The following is a 16,950-nucleotide window of genomic DNA, read 5'->3' on the forward strand; positions in this document are numbered from 1 at the left end:
AGGCAAGTCGCTATGCAATGTTTTGGGTTTTTTTTGAATTTTAAGGATGCAATAAGATGCAAGTAATGGAATGACAAATGCAACCTAAGAGGACAATAATGCAACTTGTGTTTTTGGACATTTTTGGAATTTTTGAAATGATAATGATGTGCAAGTAAATACAATTTTAAGGAATGATAATGCAATCTAGGACAAGAATGCAATCTATGTTTTTGAAATTTTTAAAGATTTAGACAAACTTTTGAAATGCAAACCTAAAGACACAACCTTGGGAAATTTAAATGAAGTCTAGACCTTAAAATGACAAAAGTGACAATGTATCACCTATACACTTGGATGCTAAGCTAGGTTTGACAAAATGATGTTGATGACAAAAGGAAAAATGTTGGACAAGGTCAAGACTCCCTAACAACAACTTAGGGTTTAATCTAAAGTTTTGATTTTTGAAGTTTGGCAAACCTAATTTTGAGATTAAATGCAAAGGGCACAAAGATTGATGACAAGGACCTAGGGTATGATATGAATATGATATGGTCTCAAGATATGATATGATCTAAGGATATTATATGATATGACAAAATCAAGATAAGATAAGACTAGGGTTTATGACAATGCAATGATAAGGATATGTGAGGACCAATGACTTGAAATATGCAAAATGCAACCTAAGCCAAGACCTAATTTTGGTATGATAATGATAATTCAATGGAAATGAAGGACCAAGACATAAGAAAATGTTTTTGAAACCTAGATGCAAAGGGAATTATGATAATGCAAAAAGAATATTGTGAAGGCAATTTGAACATCCTAAGACCTAAGTTTGGACTATGCAAAACCTAATCCTAAGTGACATGAATTTTGAAACAAGGATTCCCAATGGTTTGACAAGCCATGTTTATGAAATCTTTTAAAATGTTGGATGGATACTTTGAAAATGTTTTGGACCAAGTTTGATTTTTGTTTGAATCTTGTTTGAGCTTGACTTTGTTTGACAACCAAGGTCATTTGTGGACATTGTTTTGTTTGCCAATGTTTGATATGTTAATTATGTCCTTTGGTTATGATTCACTTTAACAAGCACAAAAGACAAAATGTTTGTTTGACTTTTGAAAGAAGACAGTCATGCACATTCAACAACAAATCCTAAGGCTAGCAAGGACAATATTTGTTGAATCCCCTAGCAATACAATATCACATTCAACCAAATAGTTAGAAGCTTGGTAGCATTGGCTCCCCTCCACGACACTCACTTATATGGGCATACCAAGCTTCGAATTTCTAGGTCATCGTTTCCCAAGAAATTTACTTTCTCGAATTGAAGGGTACATGAGGGGTTTCTTCGGCATGTGCGTATCACAACACCCAAGTCAACAAGTAGAAGGTTTTTGGCAAACTAAACACAAAGGGTTAAAGTCAAGACATCTATTTCAGTGGCCATAATGAATATTGTTTTCCACTTCATTAAAGGAGGCCTCCCAGCTTGGAAAGGTTACACTCTATAGGCTTTTACGTTTCACATAAACACTAAGGAAGACATAACACTGTTATGGAAGCATGTAACACCCATCTCTTGCAAATTTCGTCACAAACGGATTTGTTTGTAGTGGCTTGAAAGAGCTTGGCTTTAGCCCATTTCCACTTGGGTTGTTCTTTATCCTTTAGGAAATTGAAGTGTGCACTAATCTAAAAATCACAAACACTCTATTTTTTATAAGATTCTTTGGTCGCGTCTTGCACTAAATCAATTAGTGGTTTCAATGAAATATTTTGCCCATAAATGCCACTATGATACACAAATCATTAATAAATTGTCCAATTTATACCCCTACTTAAAAAAGCTAGATGAAAATTGTGGGGTTCATTATAACACCTTATGAAATGAAATGAGAATTTGTTGTTCATTCAATCCCCTAATTAGAGTATGTGATGATTCATTTTGAAACCCTTAGTAGATTGTAATGAGAGATTGTTGTTGATTGACCTACTAATTAAGCTATGTGAACAATTGTTGTTCATTCCAACCTCCTAATTAGGCTATGTGAAGAATTGTTGTTCATTAAAACCCTCTAATTAAACTATGTGAAGAATTGTTGTTCATTGCATGTTAAGAAATCTTACATGAATCATTGTTTAGACTTCATAAAAACCACATGCAATAATAGATCCTCACGTAAAACCTGCATGCAACAACAAATCAATACTTGAAACCTGCATGCAACAATAAATTAGTACCTTTAAAACCTACATGCAACAATAAATTAGTACCTTTAAAACTTGCATGCAACAACATGTTAACACCAAAAACCTGCTTGCAAGAACAAATCCACACATAAAACTTGCATGCAAAAATTAGAGACACAAAATTATCAAATTTAACATGTTCACGTCGGGTTCACCAAAAAATGTAACTAGGAATTTGAGAAAAGGATTAATAACATAAATTAGTTAACCACAAAAACTAACAAATGATGAAAATACTCCCAAATCAATCAATAGAAGAATGAAAGACAAAACATCAAAAGAAAGTGAAAACCAAAACGCGGACGTTTCCTTCATTAACCTCCAGTGTCCTTCTTTCTCCTTCAAATTGGACTTTTGTGGATCTCACCTACAAGATTGCACATGCAAGTGAAAGCAAGCAAGATGACAAGATGAAAATTGCAGCGTATGGATACTCAAAGCATGGTTGTCGAAAATGAGCAATAAGAGTTCAATTTATAGAAAAATTGGGATTTGATTGGATGACTAAGATTGAAAAGATTTTTGGTTAGATGGACGGGCTTGATTGAGTGCACAACAAAGATGCCATTTAAGGAAAGATGAAGATAAAAGAAAGCAAATGGGAAGATATTATGAGAACAAATAATAAAATATTTAATTATCTTCTCATAAATACCAAATTAGAAAGTTGAAAATATCAAGAAGATTTTAATAATTAAAAATTATTAAAGATATTGATTTGAAAAGATAAATAGAAGAATTAAAAATAAATGAAAAATCCTCTTATAAGATAATTAATAAATAAGATTTATTAATTATCTCCTCACAAGAAAAAAACAGATTTTTGAAGATGCATACCTCATTGTGGAATTTAAAATTAAGATCAATGAGATATTGCCAAAAAGATTGATTTTTGAAAATCGAGGAAAGATATTAGTTTCCAAATTCGAAAATTAGGCTCGGATTTTATGAAAAATTTAATATTTAAAAATTATTAAATATCTCTGTATAAGAGGATAAAACGAAAGAATGAAAGAAATTAAGAAAAGCAGGGAATATCATGTGATAATTAGAGATAATTAATAAATACGATTTATTAATTATCTCCTCACAAAAAGCTGAAAATAAAATGCCTTTGAATATGAAACAACACTAATTGAGTGATAGAAAAAGACTCTTGCAATAAGCACATAGGGAGTCACAACCAAAGGTTATCCTTTGTGGAGGGCTCAAAAAATATTAAATGAAGGATATTGTTAGTCATTATTGGTAATGCACATAGACACATTAGAAAGAGAAAATTTATTAAACACAAAAATTGGGTACCAAATTCGAAATACATGTCTGCTAAATGTGACCATTAGCTTTAGAAAAGTCAATCTTAACAATCATGACTTGTTGTTGAGAATATATGGACCATTCCATTCCTTCCTAGACTACAGTGGTATTGTCAAGAATATGCTTAGATTTTATTTTCATATTGTTTTCTTAAGCCAAGAATTTTGAAGAAAAATATTGTGAAGCTTCAATGAAAGTGTCTTGATAATGATTTTATAGGGACGTTTAACAAGGTGACTGGTCTCTAGCTACATATGTCCTTGGGGTTATCAGACTTAGGTATGAACTTTGTATTTGCTTTTTTTATATTTCCTAAGGAAGTATAATGAAAATATTCAAGATAAAGTTTACAAATATCTTCACCAATTGATTCTCATATAAATTTATAGTGTTCATAAATTAAACCATCACAACTAGGGGCCTTATAATTATTGGTCATTCAAAGATAACTTATTGTAGTTCATCTTTTGTCAAAAATTGATCATAGAATACATATTGGGATCGAGAGACCTAGCAAGGAATTACACTCAATCATTATTGTAGAGAAATTTTGTCATTCAAGAGTGACTTCCTAAGATTTGGATTTTTTTCATAGTGATGAATGAAATCTTAAAGACTATTAGGCAATTCAATTAATAAATGTTGACCTTCTCTATTTTTTTATGGATTGAAAGTATGATAAGACATGTCCCATAAAAACTATTTGAAAACTCTATCACCAATCTTAAGCCTATGAAAACTGGCTTTACTTTTTACTCCTCTAATAGTATGGTTGTCAATGGTTTGCTTCTATTTTCAAATCTTAGCAACTCTTGGCTATATGGAAAGAGAAAAGGGTTGAGCCTCTAAAGTGGTCATGGATCAACAAAGGTTTGAAGTGATGGCCTCCTATGAGCAATAGGGAACTTTGGCTAGCTAGTAGCCATATATGTCAAGGAGCAAGGATGTGCACTGGAGGGAACCATTCCACCAATTGATCTAGCATGTATGATGTGAAGGACATGAATCAAGAAGTATGTATGTGCATTTTAGCTTTACTTATCTTTACAAAATGCTAATTTACCCAAATATGGAATTCATCTTGAGGAGGAATAACTAATAACAAAGAGAATAAAAAATATAAATCCCATAAGTGTAAACTCCATAAATGTGTTATACTTCATCAATAGGGTCCAAAAAATAATTTAGGAAGTCAAATTGTAACTCCCTCCACCTACTCATTACAATTAAGGCAAGCCATGCATGATTCTAGTCAAGTTGTAGTTCCTCCACACTGGTCTCTCCACCCAAGGATATTGCATGCAATTAAAGGTAAAAAAAAGTAAAATTGCATAAGAAATATGCAAGAGGCCCAATGCCCCAAGAGCCCTTGTGAGAAAACCTAACTCTTCAATTTCCATGTCAAGAGTCATGAATATGTGTACATGTGTTAGTGGGTTCCTTCCAAATATTCCAACTAAAGGTAAACTTCCAAATAAGAGGGAAAGTATATAGATTTCTATGACATGCAATTTAATCTCTAAAAGTAATACTCTCTTCCTAGAATTCAATACTCTTTTCTAGGCACCACATCAATGCTTTCAATAGACTAAAAAGCAAGGATAATATAAGGATCTACAACAATCACTAAATATTTCTCAAGCTATAAAATGGATACAACATAATATTAAGATAAAAATGAAGATAATACTTCCACAACACATCATATTGAAAAATTACAAAAATTGTCTAATCTATCTAATTTTGCATTGGACCAAGATTATTTCTAGATCTCTCTTATCTCCCAAAACTCCATAAAAATTATTCTCAAGAAAATCTACCAAAAAATCCCTCTCTTTTCCCCCTAGCAATACTCCCCATAAATAAATAAAACTACATGCGAAAAATAATAAATACTTAAATTTAAGCACCGCATTAGTTACAAATTGAAAAAAGGGTAGTTGGTTTTTCTAAAATATTTAAATTACTTTAAATTGATAGGAGGTGGGACATAGTCATAAAAAGGGTAGCTACATCACCTTCATACTATTTTCAAATTTTTTAATCTCTTACTTTCAAGAACTCAAGAAATCAACTTATGTGGTACATCCTTCCACCATGTCAAGTAATTTAGTATTTTTTAAAATATTTTTTCCCTCTTATTTTGGCCTCTTATTGGAGCATAAGCCATCCTTTATCATTTTAATCTCTTTCTCTTTTCCTATATTTTCCAAGCTTATACCCACTTTTAATGGTCCTCCTCCATTGAAAGCCAATGTGGCTCTTCTATCACTTGTCTAACAGTCTATTTTGCCTACACACAACACATTAAAAATAGAAATCAAGTTAAGAGAATTAGAAAATTGCATGAATGTTTCCTCCTTTTCACTATGCCATTTAGGCATGTTTTTTAATTATTCTTTTTAGTTTGTCTCTTGTCCATGACTTGTTATCATATTATAGACAATTAAGAGTCTATTTTCATCTTAATATATTTTTACTAGCATATTAACTTTTGGCATGCTCACAATATCATGCCCTTCACATTGATTCTTCACAATATCAACATCTTTTACGAGGAGTTCTATTTACCATCAAATATGGTGCCTTCGAAGATCTCAATCTCTATTGTTGTTTAATCTCTATTGTGGATCACTTCCACAACTACAATATCTTGGGCTATCAAGCTAGTGATAGGTTGCATTCTTTTTCATCCAAATAATTAAACTCTTATCCTATTGACATAATAATCATTTGTTCATTCTTTAGGGAAACACAACTCAACTTATTCATCCCACACATCCTTTTCATCTTCAACCCATTCATCTATCTTTCTTCTTTCAAAATCTATACAAATCATATTTAAGGGCCCTCCATCTACCAATTATTCTACCACTCAAGATATTTAATATTTCCTTGTTCTAGTAGTTATAACCCTTGTCTAATCCTAGACTTAACAAAATTCCTCTTTGATGATAGTTGTTACTCACAATCTAGGTAGTTATTCCCACTAATATTTCTCACATTCTAACCATCCTTGAACATATTTTATTCAACTTTTTTTAATCCTTTCCTAACACTAATTCAATTCCTGCTATAATTTCCCGAATACAAACTCTAATTTCCGTATCCTTGTTTACTTGTCTTTTGTTTTCTTCTACCTCTTCCTTTGTTTGATGTCTTTGTCCAAGTTGGTTATCTTCTTTTTAACATCATAAAATAACTTTGGATTTACATACATAACCACACCAACAACTCTCCTTTGAGTCATTTATAAATCTTCTCACAAATTCCATTTTCCCAATATTTTAGGATGCTTTGATACCAAAATTGCTAGATAGTTCTTTGTTCTACAAGTTGATCTCTAAAAATAAAACTATGTTAATGTGATTTAGGACTCTTCTCCAGGAACTATATCAAACACATTCAAATAGAATTGAAAAAATGATGCATAAAAGAATTTAGATTCTACAACATACATTAACACATTCTTCAAGCTAAGAAATGAATATAACATAATACAAATCTACTATTGAAGATAGCATGTCCACATAACATATATCATATTATATTTAGAGAAAAGCAAAGAATGTTTACAAACTGTCTACTCTATCTTTTGTTTTATTTATAAACCTATTTGGGATTTCGGAGTTGTTAGAAAAATGAGGTTATCTTTTAGATGCTATTGGAAAAAATTATGAGGTTCACCACAACCTTCTACTCCATGAAACTAATGAGGCACCTTTGTAAGAAAAAAAACTAACACCTAAATAGTTTTTCACATGTGCATACAAAAGGATACAAAAAGGAACCATAAACATAGTGAAACTACCACAATATAGTTTAAAACATCACAAAAAAAACCATCAACTACTACCCATATTAGAAACACTACCAAAATAGCCAAACCGGAAGAAGCCAAAACTCAAACCCAAAGTATAGCTTCCCAAATAAATAATAGGATGAGCAAGAAGTCCATTGGGGGCCAAGGAAAATTACACAGGCTTCCATCCATTGCTAACACTTGGAGGAAATATCACCACCTCCTTAATAGACATGGCCTTATAATGAGAAAGGGGAATAACCTCCTCTAAAAGTGAAACATTAACCCCTTTAGCAATTTCTTCCTTGACCCTTTACAAACGAATTTGCCTCTACTTCATCTGATGCAATAAAGGGTGAAAACTATCTTTCTCTCACCATTCACCTAATCTTCTCATAGGGTCTTATGTCTAACATATAGCAATAAACTTCCTAACCTAGCACAAGAAGATGTTAGGTTTAGTTTTGAAGAGTGACAAACCCCTCTCCAACCTCTGCTGCAGAACCTAACTCTACCATTAAAACTACCCTAACATTACCCATTCCACCTAATCTTATCTAACAACAAGGTGGAATGGTAATCATTTACATCTTAGACTCTCAACCTCATAGACCACTCAGGTTCGAAGACTTCCTATTGCAGAAATGATAGGGAATCCTATCTTCCTTACCACCAAAATTCGGACAAATGCAAGAACATATCAATTCATAACATCACTAAACAAAAGATGAAATACTCCTACTAAATGAGACCCTACAGGTTGAGCAAACAAGAGTAGAAAGAAAATTCAAGAAACACCCTAAAGAGTAGCAAAAAATGAAAAGACTTTATTCCTTCTTCCTTCCAATCTTTCAACAGTGAAAATGTAACAATTAACAACAACAACCCCTGCCTCATAGTTTTCGAGGCCTATAAAAAACTTCAGATTCTGGACACCAACAATCATACTATGACTATTGGTGTTCCAATTACAACTGACAGAGCATATTTTTATTCCAAAATAGACCCTACAAGAAAACATTATTAAGGATATACAAAACGGTCACCATGGACCTTTATTCAAACCAAAATAAAAACCCTAAAACTCCTATGACACACTTAAACCAAAAATGAAGCTAAGTCAGTGATCCTGCACCATACACCCAAAGAGGAAAAGATTCATCCTCCTGATGAAATAAGGTCTTCAAATTTTACTCCATGTTGGTTAATGTTTGCTTCAGATATCCATGTTGCATCCTCATTTGGTAAACCAAGCCATTTGACCAAGTACTCTTTATACTCCTTCCTTCTTGTTCTCTTCACCACTTTGGAATCTAGAATAGCTTCAAGCTGCATAGGTTGATTAGGTGGAAGGTCTTTAATCCAGTCCACATCAACATCCTCAAGTTCACCTACTTCCTGACCTGCAACAACAGATCCCTTAAAAGGGTGTAAATCAACCACTTTAAAGATTGGTGAGATGGCAACTCCTTGTGGGAGTTCAATCTCATATGCATTTTGACCGAACTTGTGTACTATTATGCAAGGACCAATCTTTTTCATCATCAACTTGTTGTTTTGCCTTTGGGAAGCCTCTCCTTTATGAGACAAGCAAACACCATATCCCCAACCTTGTATTGGACATGTTTCTTCCTCAAATCTGCACTCTTCTTATACTTTCCCACACTCTTCTTTAAAGTTTCTCTAACCTGCTCATGGATATCTTTCATGGTTACAGTAAAATCTTCAGCATGTGCACTTTTTTGTTCAATCCACTTATATCTCTCATCTCATAGACTCCCCTTGGATGAATTCCATAAACAACTTCAAATGTACTGTACCAATACTGCGGTTGACTGAGTCATTGTAGGCATATTCAACCTGTGAAATCCCAAGCTTCCTTATGTTCCTTTGTCAAACATCTCAATAAATTTCTCAAAGTTCTGTTCACAACTTCAGTTTTCCCATTTGTTTGAGGATGGTAGGCAAAACTGAAGGTTAAATTTGTCCCTAGCTTTCTCCACAAGGTTCTCCAAAAATGACCAATGAACTTGGGATCTCTGTTTGATACTATAGACAATGGCACACCATCAATTCTTACTATCTCTCTAAAGAACAAATATGCAATATGAGAAGCATCATTAGTTGTCTTACATGCAATGAAATGTGTCATCTTACTAAATATGTCCACTACTACATAGACACTATCAAACCCCCTTGAAGTCCTTGGTAGTCCCAACACAAAATCCATACTTATTGACTCCCATGGTTTGCTTGGTATGGGTAAAGGTTGATACAAACCGGCATTGGAACTTGAACCTTTAGCTCTTTAACATATCATACAACTATCAACAAATTTTTTTACATCCAAGTGCATCTTTGGCCAATAGTAAAACCTCTTGACCTATTCCAAAGTTTTATCATAGCCAAAATGTCCTCCTAAAGTCCACAATACTTTTCCTTCACCAAATTCTCCCTCATTGAGCATTTAGGAACACACAACTACGCTCCCTTGAAGAGTAACCCATCTTGTATCACAAAATCCTCATAGTCCTTATGAAATGAACCTTGAAATTGCTGGCATACATTAAAAGCATCACTGAAATCTACATCAGTAGCATACATACCTCTAAAAATGTCTATTCCCACACTTTGGAGTTGCACTTCTTGTACTAGTCCTGCTCTCCTACTCAATGCATCAACTACTTTGTTGGCTTGCCCTTTCTTATGTTTGATGGTGAATGTATAAGCTTGAATATATTCTACCCATTTCATGTGTTAGTGACTTAATTTCTCTTGACTGTTAAGAAAACTCAGAGCATGATTATCAGTGAATACTACAAACTCTTTAGGTAGAAGGTAATGTCTCCATTTTTTAAGTGCTTGGACCATGGCATAAAGATCCAAATCATATGATGAATATCTCTTTTTAGCTTCATTCAGTTTTTCACTAAAGAATGCAATTGATTTTCCTTCCTGACTTAATACTGCACCTATTGCAAACCCACTAGCATCTCACTCAATAGTAAATACTTTACCAAAATTAGGAAGAGTAAGGATTGGTTGTTGTGATACCTTTTTCTTCAATAATTCAAAACTCTGATCTACTTCCTTTGTCCATTGAAACCTGTATTTTTCTCCCCCTTAATGGTGCCAATCATTGGTGCAACAATATGACTAAAATTCCTGATAAATTTGCGGTAAAAACTTGCCAAACCATGGAAACCCCTAACTTCTCCAGATGTCTTAGGTGTAGGCAAACTGATTATTGCTTCCACCTTAGTGGGATCCATCTTCAAAGTTTCTTGAGAGATCACAAATCCTAAATAGACAAGTTCCTCCTTCATCCACACACACTTCTTGAGGTTGATCATTAGCCTTTCCTCATTCAATCTCCTCAAAACCCTGTCCAAGTGGTCCAAGTGTTCTTCTTTTGTCTTGTTGTAGATTAAAATGTCATCCAGGTACACTACTACAAACTTATTGATAAAATCCCTCAAGACCTCATTCATGAGTCTCATGAATGAACTAGGGGCGTTAGATAACCCAAAAGGCATCACTAACCATTCATAGAGGCCTTCATTGGTTTTAAATGTTGTTTTCCACTCGTCACCTTTTCTTACCCTTATCTGATGATAACCACTCCTTAAATCTATCTTTGAAAATTACCTTGCACCTGCTAGGTTGTCCATATGGTCTTCTATCCGAGGTATAGGAAATTTGTACCTAATTGTGATTTTGTTTATAGCCCTAGAGTCCATGCAAAGTCTCCACTTCCTGTCCTTTTTGGGTGCCAATATAGTTGGCATAACACATGGACTTAGGTTCTTTCTTACTAAACCTTTATCCAACAACTCATGCACCTGATTTTTGATCTCCTCATTTTGTTGAGGTGTCAACTTAAGGGCAGACTTGCACCAGGTATTAAGTCTATGTGATGACTTACATCCTGGACTAGAGGCAAAGCATTTGGCAACTCCTCCACTACAATATTCTCATACTTGTCAAGCAGACCCTGCACTTTATTTGGGACTTATTCCTGGTCACTAGTTGTAGTGTTGCAAATTGTCTTAGCTACAATGGCATATCCAGGTCCTTCCTCCTCAAGATCCTTAAAAAAATCCTTCTCCTTCACTATCATGACACTAGGTCCCTCATGAGCTGCACCCACATCTTCTTGCAGTGGTTCAAGGGCATAAGACACTCCATCCTTCTCAATAACATAAGTGTTTTTATGGCCATCATGTTGGGCTCTCCTATCAAATTGCCACGACCTTCCAAGAAGAAGGTGACACATCCATTGGAACAATATCATAGAAAACTTTATCCTTTTAAGGACCTATATTAAACTCTACCCATGTCTGCTCATTCACAAGTACCTGTAGTCCCTTATTAAGCCATGATATCTTATAAGGATTTTGATGAGGGATTCTCTTCAACTTAAGTTTTTCCACCATTTTTAAAGATACTATATTATCCGTTGAACTTGAATCAACTATAACTTTGCATACCTTGCCTTGAGATTTGCAGGTTGTTCGAAACAAAGCTTTCCTTTAGAGAGGCTCTCCTTGATGGTTGGTACTTTTATTAGTCCTTTTAATCATCAGAGATTCTCCTGTCTCCGGAGTGACATGAAAAGAAGGAGATTTCAAACTCACTTCATCCTCCTCCTGCACTAATTGATTCCTCTTCTCTCCATTATAAGAACTTGTACCAGCTTTATCAGGATACTTCCATGCTGGATGTCCAACTTGATTGCAGTTATAGCACTTTCCTGAGAAGGTATTAGAACCCCTTCCTGGCCCATTGAATCTTCCTCTGCCTCCTAGTCTCCTACCTCTAAAACTAACTCTTGTATCACCATTAGACTCTTGTTTTGTATTCTACTCACCTAGGTCCTTTTGTGGTCCTCTTCCACTATGACTTCCTCTGCCTCTAAAATTTCTTCCCCTACCTCTTCCTTGTTGTTCTTGCTTTCTCTTAATCTTTTCTTCAACCTTACAAGCAAGTTGATAACATTCTTCCATAGTCCTTGGGGTGGCCAAAATCAATTCATCCTATATATTGAATCTCAACCCATTGAGATACCTTGCAATCTTTTCCATCTCATCTTCATGGTGTCCGGATCTCAAAATCAGTTTGTGGAATTCTTCAATATATGACATAACATCCATATCCTTTTATTTCAAATTTTGAAGTTTCCTAAATGTCTGCACAACATAATCAACTAGTAGGAATTGAGCCTTGAGTTTTGAGACCATTTGGTCCCATGACACTATCTTTGTTTTACCTCCTTTCACCCTCTACTCTTGAACAAAATTCCACCAAGTGAGACTTTCAACTTTGTTTTGGCATACCTTACCTTCTTGGTATCCTCTAACTCCTCAAATTCAAAGAAATTATCAAGTGCATCTATCCATGTTAGGAGCTCTTCACTATCTCTTTTTCCTCCATACATGGGCACTTCAACCTTCACCATGGAGACACTATCCTCTTTCACAACCTTGAGCATCCTTACCATTCTCAACTCTTCAAGGTCCATTGGTGGCTCTGACACCTGTTGGACTACATCAAGAAGGTTGTTACCGTCACCCCCTTTCTCTTCCTCATCACTTAGGTCACCATTGACCATTCCTCTTCTTTGATTATTTTCCAAATCTGTTAATTGGGCCAAGGTTGCTTCTTGAGATTATTTGAAAAGTTTTTCCTTTGAGAGCAGCTGATCTTTCAACTCCCGAATCTCCCTTGCTGCAAAATAATCTTTCGAAGGCATCTTGGACTTCAACTTACTAGCACCTAGTTTCATTCACTTCTTCCTCTTGATCTATAACTGTGCTTTGATACCACTTGATGCAACAGAGGGTGAAAACTATCTTTCTCTCACCATTCACCTAACCTTCTCATAGGGTCCTCTGTCTAACAGACAACAATAAACTTCCTAACCTAGCACATGAAGATGTTAGGTTTAGTTTTGAAGAGTGACAAACCCCTCTCCAACCTCTGCTGCAGAACCTAACTCTACCATTAAAACTACCCTAACATTACCCATTCCATTTGATCTTATCTAACATCAAGGTGGAATGGTAATCATTTACATCTTAGACTCTCAACCTCATAGACCACTTGAGTTCGAATACTTTCTGTCACAGAAATGACATGGAGTCCTATCTTCCTTACCACCAAAATTCAGACAAATGCAAGAACAAATCAATTCACAACATCACTAACAGAAGATGAATTACTCCTACTAAATGAGACCCTACAGGTCGAGCAAACAAGAACAAAAATAAAATTCAAGAAACACCCGAAAGAGCAACATAAAATGAAAAGACTTTATTCCTTCTTCCTTCCAATCTTTCAACATCGAAAATGTAACCATTAACAACAACAACCCCCGCCTCATAGTTTTTGAGGCCTATTAAAAACTTCAAATTCTGGACAACAACAGTCATACCATGACCGTTGGTGTTCCAATTACACCCAACAAAGCATCTTTGTATTCCAAAACAAACACTACAAGAAAACATTATTGAGGAAATAAAAAACAGTCACCATGGATATTTATTCAAACCAAAATGAAAACCCTAAAACTCCTATGACACACTTAAATAAAAAAATGAAGCTAAGTTAGTGCTTCTACACCATCATCGCATGACGATGATCCATAACATAATTGAAATACACGTTGGTTTGATGAACAACATCCTCTACGTTGGAAGGAACCAATGATGTTCAACATCATAGAAGCACTACTAAGGGTTTGTGTCACATCACATGTATTCCTTCAACTGCATGTATGACCCAAGTCTAACAAAAAAACTTTAGCCATGTAGGACAAAATACCAATGAGATGTTTAGCTAGCTGCTAAATATGCACCACCTAGTGCCTAAGGTCTACATTTTTTATATCACATTCCATGAATATCATAAAATCCATAATAATCTCCTCTAGAAACTTATTGCTTCCTCCTTCACCCCCCCTTCTCCTTCAAGGTTTCCATCTTCATTGTCACTTGAGACTTTTGAGCCTTCCCACTCTAGAGGAAGATGCTATCAAGCTACTAGAGTCAATACCATCGAGAAAAAAGATGGCAATAGCCAATCCAAAAGAACACATTGTCACCACCAACCATAAACAAACATAAACGAGTCTTCCATCAAATTATGATATCTATCTTAACCGATCTTTGAAACAATCTCCACATCAATAATTCAAATCATTAAAAAGTAACCCCATCCCCTTTTTGAATTATTATCTATTCTATCTCATTTTACATCATATCAATATTATTTCTAGACCCTTTTTATCTATTAAAACTTTTTTTAAAAACTACCAAAAAAACAACACACCCCATAAATAATAAAAAAACATATGTCAAAAATAGTCAAACATCCACTGAACCACTACAATTATTACAAATTCAATAAAGATAACCACTACAAACATTTTCTTAAAATATCTAAATAACTTGAAATTGACACATCCTAGCACATGCATGACAATGTCATTAAAGAACAATTACATGACAAAACCATTTGAACTTTGAATAACATGAAGTTTGAATATTTCTTCCTACACCTACTCATACATCATTACACCACAAAACAACACAAAATATTTCTAATTGATATTGATACAAAACCCTAAAATACTTATATATCAATATAAAACAACTTATATACTACCTCACACATATATTTAATCATTATTTATTTCTCAATCACTTACATTATAAGTACCATTTATCTTCTTTCTAAAACTACATCTTTCCCCCTACATGTGAATATGATTTCTCATCTATTGACAATTTGATCATTCAACCTCTAAAGTGTTCTCACAATCTTTAGGTAGAAGGTAATTCCTTTTTTCCCACTAATGTCCATCAGCCCACATTAAAAAATGCCCATCTGATCTGAATGCTCATAAAGTATGCTAATTTCTTGTAATCTAGAAGTTAATACATCTATTTTTCTTGTAATCTAGAAGTTAATACGTATGAAAATATTTTTTTAATTGGGTGACATAACAAAGAAAGAGAAATAAAGGACTTAAAATGAAAGGCTACTTTCCTATCACCTTCCTTTCAAAAACAAATGACTATGACTTTCATGGAATATCAAATAAAAAAATAATATCTTTGGGACTTAGGTCAACACATAAGTGTGAAATTTATTTTTCCAAATAGTTTCAAGAAAAATAGGCGACTGTTAAGGTGGGGGGTAGGTATATTTAACGTATATTTGTTGTGACTCACGGGAAGATGCGTCCTTCAATTGCTTTGTCAGTTTGTCAACATTCTTCCTTAGAATTCTGTTTGTACACTGCTAATGCTAGTGGTGTGACTTGCATGGAACGTGTCACCAAATTTTAAAATAAATAAAAAATAGTTTAAAGATTTTTAATGTTCACAAGCCTAAAAGATTTTGAACATTCATGGTATCAAAGATAGTTTATAGGAGGGATACAAATGAAAAATCATATTTTTCGATAAAATATAATTTTATATAGTTTATAGGAGGGATACAAATGAAAAATCATATTTTTCGATAAAATATAATTTTATATTAATTTAATGAATAGTATAATCTTCACAAAAAAAGTGGTAGGAAGGTACATTCACAAATCTTATAAAATAATTTATTAGATAGATACAAATAATTTGTTAGGTTTTTCGATTGACAACGACACTTCTTTTATACTTAAGTTTTAGGTGGAGGGCTAGTTGATTTTCTTTTATTAAGAAATGATACATTATTCAAATTCTTATAAATGGAATGACAATTTTAATTTAGATACCATTAAATTTTGTATGCCACCTTCAAATAATTTTATATATGGTCCAAAGGCTTACTCTTATGGTTATGGAATATTATTTATTTTATTGTAAGTACAATCCATATCAATATTAAAAACATTCATTTATGATCTTATTGATTATTGATAATGTTTAAAATTTGTCAATAAAATAATAATTTTTTTTTATTAATAATATGTCTGAGATATGACTATAAAATACTAAGACATATTATAATATAAACAAAATTATATAGAAATACAATCTTGATAGTTTGTCTCAAATTCTATTTATCCTGTGCTTTAAAAAATATATTAGAAGGTTCTAGTTCAATTATATATATATATATATATATATATATATATATATATATATATATATATATATATATATATATATATATATATATATATATATATATATATATATATATATGCAAAATTATAAGGTTCTTTGGAATAGCTCTATCCTCCTAATTTCCCACCAACATATATATCTCCACAATCTTGATGGAAAAATGATGGGAAGAGATATTTTGTTTTTGATATGCTTGCTATGCAAATGACAAGTGCCCACATCCCTCTTGTTAGGATCATTGGGATATGATGGAATTGTTGGATCCATCATTGCCTTTGTAATTAATATCTTGGCATAAGCTAAGAAGTAGATCTTGTGCCACTCCACCTGGTCATATGTAAAGGGCCTCATGGTTGCACACTCAGGTGGGTAGGAAACTATAGTTGCCCTACCCATAATTAATGAGTTGATCAATCTCCCTTGTCATCATGGGGTGTTGAAGGGAAGAATCTCCATTTC

At 33.5% G+C, this 16,950-nt stretch overlaps 1 protein-coding gene across 1 annotated transcript in view; it reads left to right on the top strand.

Annotated features, from left to right (window-relative positions):
- LOC131040958 (L-type lectin-domain containing receptor kinase SIT2) overlaps nt 1-16,950 on the top strand; it is a 46,304-nt gene that overhangs the window by 20,320 nt on the left and 9,034 nt on the right. The gene's annotated exons all lie outside the window — the stretch shown is intronic.

This window comes from Cryptomeria japonica, chromosome 9 (assembly GCF_030272615.1).
Source record: "Cryptomeria japonica chromosome 9, Sugi_1.0, whole genome shotgun sequence".
In the NCBI taxonomy this organism is placed as follows: domain Eukaryota; kingdom Viridiplantae; phylum Streptophyta; class Pinopsida; order Cupressales; family Cupressaceae; genus Cryptomeria; species Cryptomeria japonica.